Source organism: Callithrix jacchus, chromosome 7, assembly GCF_049354715.1.
Source record: "Callithrix jacchus isolate 240 chromosome 7, calJac240_pri, whole genome shotgun sequence".
NCBI lineage: Eukaryota > Metazoa > Chordata > Mammalia > Primates > Cebidae > Callithrix > Callithrix jacchus.
In genome coordinates, this window is record NC_133508.1 from 41,314,654 (window position 1) to 41,329,401 (window position 14,748).

A 14,748-nucleotide genomic window follows, 5' to 3' on the forward strand; every position below is an offset into this window, starting at 1 on the left:
AGCGTCACATTTAATGTGTGCTTTATTCCTGTAATGATTACATCACAGGATATGACGGAACAATTCTACAGCTCACCAGAGCGTGGAATTCGTGGGAGTCCTGAGCTCGTTTTCCTGCATCTACACGGTCCCCTCTGAGGGTGACGGAGACAGAGAGAGATCTTCAGGCATTGGATTCTCATAAGGAGGGTGGCTCCCTTGCAAGCGCGGTTCACAGCAGGGTGCGAGCTCCCATGAGAATCTCCAGCAGCGACTGATCTGACGGGGTGGAGCTCAGGTGGTGAGGTGGGTGATGGGGATCGGGTGTCGGCTTCGCACCCTCACCCACTGCTCACCCCACGCTGTGTGGCCCGGTTCTCCACAAGCCGTGAACTGGTCCTGGCCCACGGCCTGGGGTTTGGGGAACTCTTTCCTAAGGGTGCCCCCACCCCGCCAGCCTCCCTGGAAGCTGTGTTCACCTGCACTTCACACGGCCTGAAGCTGCCTGACGGTGCAGGGTGAGCAGAGGCCAGGGCTGGCACAGACCCAGACCCCTCAGGGCTTCTCTGGTCTCCCCCCTCCCCCTGGTGCCCTTGGATTCCTTCCTGGGGCCCTCCTGCCTCCGGGAGAGGCTCCATCCTCCATCCCAATTCTGCCCTGACCCGGAAGCCTAGGGTGGGTAAACCTCAAAAGCCCGGCCTCCCAGCCAGGACTGCCCCAAACTGTCTCACCCAAGCAGGTCCCCACTGGCTCTCTGCTGACACAGGTTAACTGATGTCACCCAGAAGGTCCCTAGGCCTGCAGCCTCCAGGCTGGCCAGGCCTCCCACCCCCACCACCGACAGGGCCTCTAATGTCTCCTGGGCTCCCTCCTGAATGTCTCTGGTGAGCCAGGCCTCTGGAACTGTGCCCTCCACCCCTCCCCTCCCTTACACCCCAGTGCCTGGAACACAGGCCAGGCTGGGGTTTTGGGGAGGCAGGCAGTCATTACTCACATGTGGTCAACAGCTTCGCTTCGGAGTCAACACCGTGGGCCCTCGAGCATCTCTCAGGAACATCTTCTTCCAAGGGACCCTATCTGAGAGTGGCCCAGGCTGATTATAAAACCGGCATTCACGATGCCTGACACCCGCTCACTTCAGCCCACCACAGCTACGGCCTTGGCCATGCCTATTCCCATCTCACCAGCCTAAGCCTCCCTGCCCCACTCCCCACCCCTCACCCCTTCGTGCCCCCAGGGGGCAGCCCTGAACTCCCAGACCCACACTAGCAACAGATCCTCCCCACCTGCTGGACCACACGGGAGGGGGCTGGGCAGCGCCTCTTCCTCACGGCAAGAGCTCTGGGCTCCCTTCCTGACAAAAGCCCCTACCTACCCTTCCCACATGCATGAGGAGAGGTAGCTGCAGGCAGCTTCTTGACAGGCAGGGAAATATTTCACCTTCCTCCACTGCAGCTGAAGGGATCAGGGACCCTGAGCCCCCCACAGACCAGCACCTTCAGACCCCAGGTCGCACAGAGGACCCCGTGGCCCCCAAAACTAGCACAAGCCCTGGACTTGGGGGCTGTAAGGACCCCTGGGTGCTCCCTGATTCATCTCTCTGTCCTCAAAGCCTGGCTTGGGGCCCATGCTTGGGAGAAGGCTGCTGGCCTGAATGAATGAAGGGATGAGTGACTCAGTGGTTTGCCGTGAGAGCCACTGCTCGGCATGGATTCTGGGATCGCCAGGGCCTCCCAAGTCCACTGAGGGGCCAGAGCAGGCTCTGATGAAGGTAACGGGAAGCAGGAGTCTGGGGTCCCCAACAGCAGCTCCTGGCTGGGCCAAAAGGGCACGCACAGAGGCTGACCTCGGAACAAGATCCCAGCACCCAGCCTGGGGTTTTGAGCCTTTTTATGTTCTAAACACCACCACTGGAAGTTTCTGAAGTGCCTTGGGGCGGTGGGGGGGGCGGGGTGGGCGGCATTTCAATGTTTCCAGGCTCCTTCCCTTCCCAAGGTGATGGACAAAGCAGAGGTGAGACCTTAAGCCTGGTGGGTCAGATGTGAATTGGCCCTGGGGGGCCTGAGGCCCAGAGACAGCTTGAAAAGCTTCTCTCTGGGAAACACGTTTCCGCTCTCGGAGGAAAAATCATGTGAATCACAGAACTGATGGATGGCCCTGCTCCCAAAAGTCAGTCACAGCCATCGAGTGACATTACCACCCTCCCCGTCATGCCCTTCCCTGGAGCTGTCCATGCTGGGGCTCCCGGCGAGTGAAAACCCTTCCCATCTTTGTTCAGCCTGGCGAACTTCTCCTCATTAGCCCTGGAAGGGGGAGGAAAGATCTATGGAATAAGGGAGCTCTCTGATAATGGCCCTATTGTTAGGGTGACCCCAGAGGGAAGGCAAACAGAGACGCACAGAGTCTTGCTGACAAGCGGACTTTGTCTTCCTGCAGCAGCTCCTCGCAGAAAAGACGGAGGGAAAAGGCTCCATTTTGGAAACAGGGAAAAATCAACAGGAGAAAAAAAATGTGTCAATGAGGGATCTGTTTTCTGGGAAAAGACATGCTTTTTCATTCCCTTCAGATGCGTTTTGGGCCAAGTGAGCTTGTCAGTTATTTGCAGAGAAGCTATTTTGAGAAGCATTAACCTTAATTCTCATGGCAGCAAAAGTCTTCCACAAATCGTGTCCTCATTTGGGGTAAAACAGCCAGTGAGAGGGTGGCTTTTGTGTCGACAGGGGGGCAGAGAAAGGCATGAACCGCAAAGGTAGCTCGAGGGGGCTCTGGGAGAGAGGCCACCGCCAGCCCGGAGCCTGGCTCCAGGCCCTCCATGGCCGGACAACTTCTCCCACAAGCCTTGGTCCTCATTCAGGCCAGGGAAGCCAGATGGAATTCACTCCCCCAGTTCCAGGAATAAGAACGAAATTCTGAGATGACAAGCAGTGGGCCAGAGCCTGGGCATGACCCCACCCCCAAAGAGGCCCTGAGGTCACCCGAGACCCCGAGGGAGGAAGCCGGCTCTTCCTCTGTCCCACGATGGGGTTTGTGGTCCTGGATTCCTGAGACCATCAGGCCACCTGGAGGCTCCAGGAAGCTGGAGAGGCTGGACAGAGGGGCGTCCAGCTTCACGACGCAGGGAACAGCAGGCAGTCATCCACGTAAGAGCTGTGTGCCAGCACCACGGCAGCCTGTCTATCACAGCCCCAAGCTGGAAAGAGCCCGAATGTCCACCACTGGTGCCTGCATGAACTATGGAAAGGAACAAAGACCTCCTAAGTGAGAACCGGCAGAGGCCACTCACCCAGAGCTGGCTGCAGCAAGGGGGTCAGCCTCCCAGGCAGGCAGGGGAGTGGGAAACTTCAGAGGGAAGCCTCCAGGTAAGCCCCGACGGAGGCTGCTGGCCTAAGGAGCTGGAGGCAGACCAGAAGCAGGTGTCCTTCCGGGCTGGGATTAGGGAGGGCCTGTGCAGAGTTGGAATATGAGTTGGAAGTGGGGACGAGAGTTAGGGAAACCGTTGGTTGCTGATCAGGTGCCGGCACCTGGGACGGGCTGCTGCAGGTGTTAGTGTTTTCATTGCTGCAGACCCTGGGCCAGAGTCCCTTGGTTTTTTTAATAATGTTTCATTCCTACAGCAGTAAGAGGTTCACAACAAAATTGATCCGAAGGTGCAGAGATGGCCCATCGCTCCCAGCCCCCACACACTCAGCCTCCCCCACTGTCACCGTCCCCCACCAGAGTGTGCCTGCATCCACATGGCCTCACCCACAGTCCCACCGAGGCTCACTCTTGGTGGACATTCTGCGGGTTTTGGCTAACGTGGAAGGGCGTGGGCCCACCCCGTCAGCATCATACAGAGGGGCTTCACTGCCGCTAAATCCCCTGGGCTCTGGCTCTCTACCCCTCCCTCCCACCACCTAGGCAACCCGGCCCTTCACTTCTCCACAGCGTTGCCCCAGCCAGGATGCCATGTCACGGATATCACAGTGTGGAGCCTTTTCAGACTGGCCTCTTCCCCTCAGAAATATGCATTTAAGATGCCTTCACGTATTTTCTTTTTTTTCTTTCTTTCCTTTTTTTTCCCTTTCTGAGAGGAAGTCTCACTATGTGGCCCAGGCTGGAGTGCAGTGGTATAGTGGCATGATCTTGGCTCACTGCAGCCTCTGCCTCCCAGATTCCAGTGATCCTCCTGCCTCAGCCTCCACGCTCCACCATGCCAGGCTAATTTTTGTATTTTTAGTAGGATGTGATTTCCGTGTCATATGATAAAAGTGTGTTGACCTTTGTAAGAAAACACCCAACTCTTCCAGAATGGCTGCACCGTTTTGCGTTGGAAGGAGGGTTCCTGCTGCTTCCCACCCTCGTCAGCACTTGGCATCGTCTGTGTTCTGGATTTGGGCCGTGCTGACAGGTGTGTAGCAGCATCGCACAGTGCTTTGATCTGCAGGCTCCTGATGCCGAGACATGCAGCATCTCCCCACGGCTTCCTTGCCCTCTGGCGAGGGTCTCTTCAGGTGGGCTGCTTTGCTAAGTGTGTTCTGGTTCTGCACATGGTCTGGCTTTGGTGCATTCCACCTCTGGAAACAGCGGTGCCTCCACTGGAAGGAAGGCCGCTCAGCAATGGCAGGACAGGCGCTGCTGCAGGCCCCAAAGCCACATGGCTGAATCTCTAAGCCAGTGTCCCGGTGAAGGGAGCCGTGTGCTGGATGGTTCTGTGCCACTGTGTGGAAAAGGCAAAGCTGCAGGACGGGGCCCAGATCCACAATGGGCAGGGGACGGGCTGCCACGGGCACGGCAAGGCTTCCAGGGTGACGGACAGGGTGACAGATGCGTCCTATATCATGATGGTGGTTACACAGTTAGACGTTCATTAAAACTCATCTCACTGTACATTTTTAAAAGGTGATTTTATTGCATGTAAACGCTGCCCCCATTAACCTCCTTTGTCAAAAACTGTGTGTCCCGCCCACCTCCACTTTAAGGCTGGGGTCTAACACAGAGCCACGGATCCTGGAGGTCCTGGTACAGCTGAAGGCAGTGCTTCACACCCAGGCTGCCCCCATCCCCAGACACACACTCCTAGGCCAACCAGCCAGCCCTCCCTTGGAGAGGCCCTTCCCCCACCAAGGCCAAGCTGACCAGCAGCAAGCCCAGTGGGCTCTCGAGACTGGGGGTATGGGGCGGGGAGGAAGGGTGGGTGGCAAGGAGCAAAAAGGACCTGTGGCTTTGCCAAAGGCCAGTGCTGTGGGCTCCAGCCTTTGGGACACGCCTACTTCCAGCCCCTCCCAGTCAGCGCGGAGCTTCTGAAAAGACTTTCTGCTTGATATTATTCACAGACTTTAAAAACACACAGAGCTGTAGGCGTTGATGGTTATATGTGCCTGTAGCAGGGGAACAAAAACGTGGTACGAGATGGACAGACACCAAATTCCAAGGCTTGGTTTACAGTAGGAAGAAAGGGAGGTGGTGGGCTGGGGGTCGGAGGGTGGGAAGAGCCAGGAGGGTCAGCTCCAGTTGTATGTGTGGTCATAGATGCTTCAGGGTCCTCTAAATCACATGCGGGTCATCTGCAGAGAGTGACAGAGACAGAGGAGAGAGAGAACAAGACAGAGTCGCTGTTACATCATCTGTGTTTGTTTGTTGAGATGGAGTCTTGTTCTATCACCCAGGCTGGAGTGCAGTCAGTGGAGCGATCTCACTGCAGCCTCCACCTCCCGGGTTCACGTGATATGCTCCTCCCTCAACCTCCTCAGTAGCTGGGATTACAGGCACCTGTCACCACGCCCAGCTAATTTTTGTATTTTTAGTACAGACAGGGTTTCACCATGTTGGCCAAGCTGGTCTCAAACCCCTGACCTCAAGCAATCCGCCCACCTTGGTCTCCCAAAGCGCTGGGATTACAGACAGGAGCCACCACGCCCGGCCTACATCCTCTGTTGTACCTTCTGCTGCTGCCTCACTGTGCAAGTCAGGCCTACGCTGAGTGGCAGCGCTGAGGATTCCTTGCCAGGCTCACGGTCCCAAAGAGAAAGTCATCCACTCACCAGCGTTAGGTCTGCTGCAAGCTCTCGGGGGCCTCTGTAGCATTGAGCAGGTGACCTTTGGTTTCTACATCAGATTTTCATTTTCTTACATATTGGGTTGAGTCAAATGCTTCCTCTTCCCTTGTTGAAAAGTTGTATGATTTTTCTCCTTGGCTGTTAATGTGGCAAGTTACTGATTTTCAAATGTTAAACTTTGCATTCCTAAGACAAGCCTCACTCGATCGTGAGATGCTGTTCATTATATAATAGCTGGATTCGATTTAATGTAAAATATTTCTGTACCTCTATCCATGAGGAATATTAGTCTATACTTTTATTTTCTTGTGACTTTTTAGTACTGGTGTTAGGGCAATACTGGCCTCATGAAATGAGCTGAGAAATGTTTCTTCTTCCTCAAGTTTCTGAAAGAGGTGATGCAAAATCGGTCTTATTTCTTCCTTTTGATTGAATGTTCAACTGAATTCACCAGTGATGTCAGGAGGGCCTGGAGTATTCTTTGTGTAAAATTGTTTTTTTTTTTTTAAATTAAGAATTCTCGGCTAGGCGTGGTGGCTCACCCCTGTAATTCCAGCACTTTGGGAGGCTGAGGCAAGTGGATCACGAGGACAGGAGTTCAAGACCAGCAGGAGAATCACTTGAATTCAGGAGGCAGAGGTTGCAGTGAGCTGAGATTGCACCACTGTACTCCAGCCTGGGTGACAGAGCAAGACTCTGTCACTCCCCGCCCCGCCAAAAAAAATAAAGAATTCTTACCATAGGGTTACAAATAACAAAATAAAACACAGGCCTTGTGTGGTGGCTCTCATCTGTGATCCCAGCACTTTGGGAGGCTGCGGCCAGCGGATCAATTGACCTCAGGGGTTTGAGACCAGTCTGGGCAACACGGCATAACCCCGTCTCTACAGAACATTTTAAAATTAGCTGGATGTGGTGCACGCCTGTGGTCCCAGCTACTTGAGAGGCTGAGATAGGAGGACTGCTTGAGTCTGGGAGGTCAAGGCTGCAGTGAGCCGTGATTGTGCCACTGCACTCTGGCCTGGGTGACACAGTGAGACTCTGCCTCAGAACACAATAGTAATAAGAAATAAAACATAAAATTGTATGCCTTCAGTAGATACTGTGCTATTTCAATTTTCTATTTGTTTTTATGGCAGTTTGGATGGTTTGTGTCATTTAAGGAACGTGGCCATTTCATCTAAGTGACTGAATCTATTGGCAAAAGGTTGCTCAGAATATTTTCTTATCATTTTAACGTCCGAGGGATCAGGAGTGGTGGCCGGTGGCCACCTCTCTTTCCTGATGCTGGTAATTTGAGCCTTATCTCTTTCTTTTGTAATCTAGGGTTATCAATTTTATCAATCTTTAAAAGACAGCTTTTTATTTTATTGATTTTTCTCCATTGTTTCCCATGGTACTGACTTCCATTGATTTATTATTTAATTTACTTTGGATTTAATTTGTGCTGATCTTTTTTTTTCATTTAAAGATGAAAGCTTAGGTCGATTTTCAGCAAGTCCTCTTTTCTAAAAAGCATTCAAAGCCATCAGTTTCCCTTTAAGCACACGGGAGGGGCACTCCACACATTTAGATATTATGTATTTTCATTATAATTCAGTTCAAATATTTTCTAATTTCTCCTGCCATTCCTTCTTTGACCATCAGGTTGTTTAAAAGTACGTTGTTTAATTTTCAAACATTTAAGAATTTTTCAGATAGCATTGTGCGACTGGTTTCTACTTGAGTTGTCAGAAAACATACTCTGTGGTATTTCAGTCATTTTAAATGCATGCAGGCATGTTTTATGGCCTAACATATGGTCTGTCTTGGTGTGTATTTCATGTGTACTTGAAAAGAATGAGAGTTCTGGAGTTGCTGGGCATGGTGCTCTATAAACGTCAATTAGATCAAGCTGGTCGACAGTGTCAGTCAGGTGCTTTATATACCCTTGGTGATCTTTCTCTCTAGTGTCCTATCTGTTGTTGAGAGCAAGTGCTGAAATCTCCAACTATGACTGTGGTTCTGGTCTCCTTTCAGTTTACTCAGTGGCCATCTGCTCTTGCACGTATTTTGAAACTCTGTTATTACGTGCATACACACGCTTAGGACTGTCTCTTGACCAACTGAATCTCTTATCATTACGGACTGTCCCTTTCCCCATGGCAATATTCTGAAATCTGCGTTTGTCTAATATTAGCGTAGCCATGCCTGCTTTCTTCTGACTGGTATTTGCATGCATGTCCTCCACTTTCCTTTTACTCTCATCCTGTGTCTTTATATTTGAGTCACCCTGGTAAGCATCATGACATTGGGTCTTGCTTTTTATCCAGTCTGACAATCTCTATCTTTTAATTGGTGTGTTTAATCCATTCACATTTAATATAATTATTGATACAGTTAGATATAGGCTACCATCTTGCTATTTGTTTTCTATTTGTCAGGTCTGTTTTTGTCTTTTCTTTGATCTTTCCCTGCCTTCTTTTGGATTAGTATTTTCTAGGATTGAATTTTCTCTTCTCTCTGGGCTTATTAGCTATAGCTCCTCATCTTAATTTTTAGTGTCTGATCTAAGGTTTTCAGGATTTGCCTTTAATTTATCATTATCTGTCTTTAAGTGATATTATACTCACTGTAAAATACACAAACTTTACTCTGGTATATTTCTATTCTCTCTTCCCAGCATTTGTGCTTTTAATAAACACACAACTGTCTAGTATATTTTACTTTTACATATAAATCTAATGATGCACTATTATTTTCACATTAGTCTCTGATCTTTTAAAGAAATGTTTTGAAGCACAGAAAAAAGTCTCTCACATTTATTCACGTTTGCAATTTCCAGTGGGTTTCTACTCCTCGTACAGACCTGAACTTATATTTGGTATCATATTCTTTTGCTCCGAAAAGATTCCTTTGACATTTCCTATAGTGTAGGTCTATTGGTGATGAATTTCCTCAGCTTTTGCCTTAAAATGTCTTTATTTTACTTTCGTGTTTGGAGGATATTTTCATGGGAAATGGACATCTTGGTTGACAGTTTGTTTTCTTTCAGCACTTTAAAGATGTTGTTCTAACTCTCTCAGCTTTCAGTGTTTCTGATGACAAGCCAGCACTTATTTCTATCTTTATTCCCTTAAGATTTTTCCCTCTGTCACTGGTTTTCAGCCATTTCATTATGAGGTACCTTGGTGTGGTCTGCTTTGTACGAATGCTGCCTTGACATCTTTGTACTTACTCTACTTCATTTTAAGGCCCTTGCATCTATGCATCTACCAGGTTTTATCATATTTGGAAATTTTTCAGCCATTCTTTCTTCTTCTTTTTAAAGGCAGAGTCTTGGTCTGTCACCCAGGGTGGAGTATAATGGCTCAATCAGGGCTCACTGGACCCTCGGCCTCCCTGGGCTCAAGTGATCCTCCCACCTCAGCCTCCCAAGTAGCTGGGACTAGGCATGCACCACCATGCCTGGCTAATTTTTAAATTTTTAGTAGAGATAGGGTTTCACCATGTTGCCCAGGCTGGTCTTGAACTCCTGGCCTCAGTGATCTGCCCGCCTCAGTCTCCCAAAGTGCTGTGATTACAGGCATGAGCCGCTGCACCCAGACACTTTTTCAAATATATTTTCTCCCGTCCTATCTTGTCCCTTTCTGAGCCTCCAATCACACACGTTGTTAGACTGCTTGATACTGTCTCACAGGTCATCAGGGCTGTGTATTTCTCTTCCTAGGCTTCTCCTCTGTGTGCTTCAATTTCAATGACTTGTATTGTCCTGGCTGCAAGTTTACTGATCATTTTCCTCTCTAGTTTAATCTGCTGTTAATCTCATCAGTAGAGTTTTGGTTTCAGACGTTGTATATTTTCATCCTTAGAATTTCCATTTGGTCCCTTACTATACTTTCCATCTCTCCTTTGACTATGGTCATGGTTTCCTGTAAACCCTTGGGGGATACACACACAGACACACACATACACACAGACACACACAGACACAAACACATACACACACATACAGACACACACATATACATACATACACACACACATACACACACACACCACACACACATACACACATATACATACACATACACACACATACATACACATACACACACCACACACATATACACACACAAACACACACATATACACACACATACGCACATACACACACACATATACATACACACACCACACACACACATATATATTTCTTCTTAGACAGGGCCCAGGATAGAATGCAGTGGTGTGAGCTCAGCTCACTGCAGCCTCAAACTCCCAGGCTCAAGTAATCCTCTCACCCCCTGTAAACCCTTGGGGGATACACACACAGACACACACACACACATACATACACACACACAAACACACACACAGAGACACACATACACACACATATACATACACATACAGACACACATATACATACACATACACATACACACACATACGCACATACACACACATGCACACATACATAGACACACACACACATACACACACACACACATATATATATATATTTCTCCTTAGGGCCCAGGATAGAATGCAGTGGTGTGAGCTCAGCTTACCGCAGCCTCAAACTCCCAGGCTCAAGTAATCCTCTCACCCCCTGTAAACCCTTGGGGGATACACACACATACATACACACACACATACATACACACACACAAACACACACACATACACATACACACACATACACACACACACACACACACACACACATTTCTCCTTAGACAGGGCCCAGGATAGAATGCAGTGGTGTGAGCTCAGCTCACTGCAGCCTCAAACTCCCAGGCTCAAGTAATCCTCTCACCTCAGTCTCCTGAGTAGCTGGGACTCCAGGCACATGCCACCTCGCCCAGCTAATTTTTTTTTTTTTTTGTAGAGATGAGGTTTCACCATGTTGCCCAGGCTGGCCTTGAACTCCTGGACTCAAGCAATTCACCAACTCAGCCTTCCAAAGTGCTGGGATTACAGGTGTGCGCCGCCATGCCCAGCTGATCCTTGGGCGTATTTTTGGCCATTGTTTTAAATGCCTTCTCTGCGAATCCTGCCGTCCGTGTCATTTCTGGGTGTGTGTCTATTGACCGATTTTCTTCCTAGTTATTTGTCACAGTTTCCTGTTCCTGCTTTCACAGGCCTTGCAACTTTGCACTGGGTGCTGGAGGTTGTCAACGTCAAACTGTTTGTTTCCGGATTTTATTGGCCTCCTTTTCGAGAATGTTGATCTTTACGCTGATAGGCAGTTAACTCACTTGAGGATCCACCTGGTCCTTTCAGGGCATGCTTTGAACCTTCGTTAGGTCAGGTCTAGAGGAGCTGTCACCCCAGAATGACTTCAGCCCTTCTTTGGTATCTACTGAATATTCGGGGTGGTGAAGACCTTTTCCCTCTGTGGCCGTTTTCAGCCACCTCATGCTGAGGGGCTGTGGTGTGGTCTGCTTCGTACAGACGCTGCTTTGACTTCTTTGTATTATTCTGCGTCACTGTGGGGTTCTTGGGTCTGCAGATCTGACTTTTATCATATGTGGAAATTTTTCAGCCGTTCTTTTTTGAGACGGAGTGTTGGTCTGCCACCCAGGCTGTGGCTCGATCACGGCTCACGAGAGCCTCGAGCTCCCCAGGCTCAAGCAATCGTCTCACCTCAGACTCCTTAGTAGCTGAGATCAACAAGGGCTCTTCCGTCCTGGCAGCGGGTGTTCCAGCATGGCCTGGCCTGGTGTGACGCTCTGCCCACATAGTCCCCTGGCCACCGCTGGTCCCTGGCTTTGTGGGATCCCACCCCGCTTATGCACAGCTTAGTATTCAGCCTTGGCAGTATTCAAGCGGACCCTGGTGGGGATTTGGGGGCTCTTCTGCATTGCTGCCTCCTCTCCAGGACTCTCTCCACAGTCCTCAGCCTGCTTGACTTTCTGTCCCCACAGCCCAGTGAGGCCAGCAGCCTTCTTAGCCAAAGGCTTATCTGCTTCTTTCTCACGGAAATTTCTGTCTCTGCCACCTGTTGTCCAATGTTAGAAACAGTTGTTTCTTGTATTTTTTGTTCCATTTTTGAGCTGTTTGTGGTGACAGACGAGTCTGGTACCGACGACTTTGTCATGGCCAAAACACCTGACATGTTTCAGATTCTCAGCTTGGGGAAGACACATGAGGTTGCTTTGATATCTGTTGAGTGACATGCATGTCTTGAGACCTGAAATGGTCCCTAATGATGACTAGGCATCCTGGGCTATGGCGTCAGAACTTGGCTCTAACTGCAGCTGGGCCACTTACCAGCCAGGTGACAAGGGGCAAAACATTTCTCCTCTCAGTTAAAGGGGACACAATGACATCTGAGGGCCTTCTGTGAGAATTCAGTAGGGTGATGCAGGCAAGGGCCTGAGTGAGGCTGGGCACATGGTGGGTGCTTCATGGGAAGTGACGACCCCTCACTATTCTAGGGTACAAGGTGGAGGGGTATTTGCTCCCTAAACCCAATGCCCTGCCCACCAGCCCCGGATCCCTCACTGCCCCTCACCCACCTGCTGGATGCCCCAGCCATGGGCCCCACCCACCAGCACAGAGGTGCCTCTGTCCTCAACCCCCTCACAGGCATACCATCGGCCCTTTTCCCCACTGCACGGGTGGGACAGGACACCCACAAACTGCAGTGGATAACAGGGCAGCCCAGCGTTGAGGGCCTGAGGACGGAGGGCTGTCATGGCTTTTCCTCTACCCAGTGTGCTCCTGAGGGCCCCAGGGAGGGAAGAGAGCAGGTGGGAGCTCTGCCTACTCAGCCTGACAGGGAGGAAAAACTCACCCCACAGCCTCAGTCCACCCTCAGCCATTGGCACCCGGAATGGTCAAGGAAAAGGCCTCCTGAGGGGCTGCTGGCTTCAGGAACCACCTAAGGCCACAGGCTGTCCGTGCTGTGGCCCTGTGGCTGAGCAAAAGCTTGGAAAACTCACAGCAAGGCCGGCAGGAGCTCAGGCCACCTAGCAATGCTCGCTGGCTGTTAGACTTGGAAGACCCACATCTTCCCCCCTGCCGGCGACATGGGAGGGGAATCCCTCAGGGCAGGCAACATGCTGAGCCATAGGCTCTGGGTCCCAGCACAGCGGTACAGAGCATGCCACAGGCCTACCCAGCTGGCATGCCTCCCTGGGTGCTCTTTGCAGCCCCTTAGGTCTCCAAGCCTGTTTCTCCCAGCCTCTCCCTTGGGCCTTGTGCCAGGGCAGTCTTCTGTGTCATCATCAGGCCCTCATTTACAGCAGAGGTGACAGAGGCACAGAGAGGTCCAGCCATCAGCTCAGGAGACATCGCCAGCAAGGGGACTGTCCCAAGTGCACACTGAGTGGCCTCTGGGAGCCAGCAGGACATGGAGAGACAGAGCCAGACCCAGGGTGGCTGGAGGGGCCAAGCAGGGGCTGGACAGAAGGTGTGGGGTGCAGGCAACCGGGAGGCAGCTTCTCAGAGGGTTTTATGGGAAAGCACACAGCGGGTGTAGGGAACCTGGATCCCACTGAGTGGCCTTGTGCAAGGCTTCCGTCTCTGCTGAGTGGCCTGGTGCAAGGCTCCCGTCCCCGCAGTGGGTCTCAGTGACCCTACTGCACCCCAGTCCTCACAGGTCAAGGCTTCAAAAACCCTAGCTCCCTCCTGCAGGGTAGGTCTTGTCAGTGCAGTACCCATCAAGGACTCAGGGGGGCAGTAGCCACCCGCCTTTCCCAGGAGCTGCCTGAGGTGGAGCCTCCCCACAGGTGGCTTCAGGTGGAGGCTGCAGCCCACAGGGGTCACTCTTAGCTCCTCCATCATCCCCCCAGAGGGACGGATGGCCCATTGGACCCTTCTCTGAGGCAAGCCTGTGCCCTGCTCAGGTAGCACCTGACACCCAGGCAGCCTCTGCCACAGGGCAGACATTGGGGGACTCTTGTGGTGTGACCAGTCCAGGAGAGGGCAGGGCAGGCCAAGGAGTGCCAGGCAGGCCGCCCCTCTAGCCATGACACCTGAGAAAATGCCAAGTGACAGCCCCAGAGCCTGCAGCGCCTCCTCACCCTGCAACGGGATCTCACGGCCACCCAGCCCAGGGAGGCAGGTGCTGGGAGGAGGGCGGCCAGTGCCCTCCGGCTGGCCCACCGGTGCCCAGCCCATGCCCCGAGGCCTGGGGTCAGTGAGGGATGCTGGTGGAAGCTGACCCAAAGCCCAGTGTGGATGTTCTCACGGAAGCCTTTGGCAACAGGCCTTTCCTGAAAAGGGGATGGGGGAGACAGGTCAGAAGTGGGGCTGGGCCCTGGGACCTCAGGTCACATTCCTGACTGGCTAGGCCCCACCCCTCCCACAGCACCAGGAGCCTGAATCCTGAACCCCCAGCCTGGGGGCAGCTGCAGCCTCTGCCCCTGGCCCTCCCTGATATTCACCCGCGTTCCCAGCAGGCAGAGCAAGGCAAGGCCAGGCTCGGAGTGCAGGCTCAGCCCCCGTGCACGCCGGCGAGCGCCTTCCTTTCCAGGACTCGTGGGGACGACGGCGACTCGACCACACCAGGAAGGTGGCCAGGGTGCTTTGTGCGCTCTTGGCTGCCCTTGGCCGCCTGGCTTCCAAGAATCCAGAGGGCCGGGCTTTTCTACAGCAAACATCGGGTCCCTGCAGGCAGGTCTCCTTCCGGGAAGGCTTCCTGGAGGAGGCGGTGGGGCGGGGCCTGGAAGGAGAGCGACGCAGGAGGGAGCCGAGCCGCTCCTCAGCGCCGGGGAGGCAACTACAGGGCCGGCCTCGG

At 52.0% G+C, this 14,748-nt stretch overlaps 1 long non-coding RNA gene across 1 annotated transcript; it reads right to left on the bottom strand.

Annotated features, from left to right (window-relative positions):
- Window positions 1–4,846: 4,846 nt before the first annotated feature.
- LOC118155326 (uncharacterized) lies at window positions 4,847–14,673 on the bottom strand. Its single transcript, XR_004745679.3, has 2 exons — window positions 14,396–14,673; window positions 4,847–5,525 (listed from the first exon to the last, which is right to left on the bottom strand). It is a non-coding gene; the product is annotated as an uncharacterized LOC118155326 (long non-coding RNA).
- Window positions 14,674–14,748: the final 75 nt, after the last annotated feature.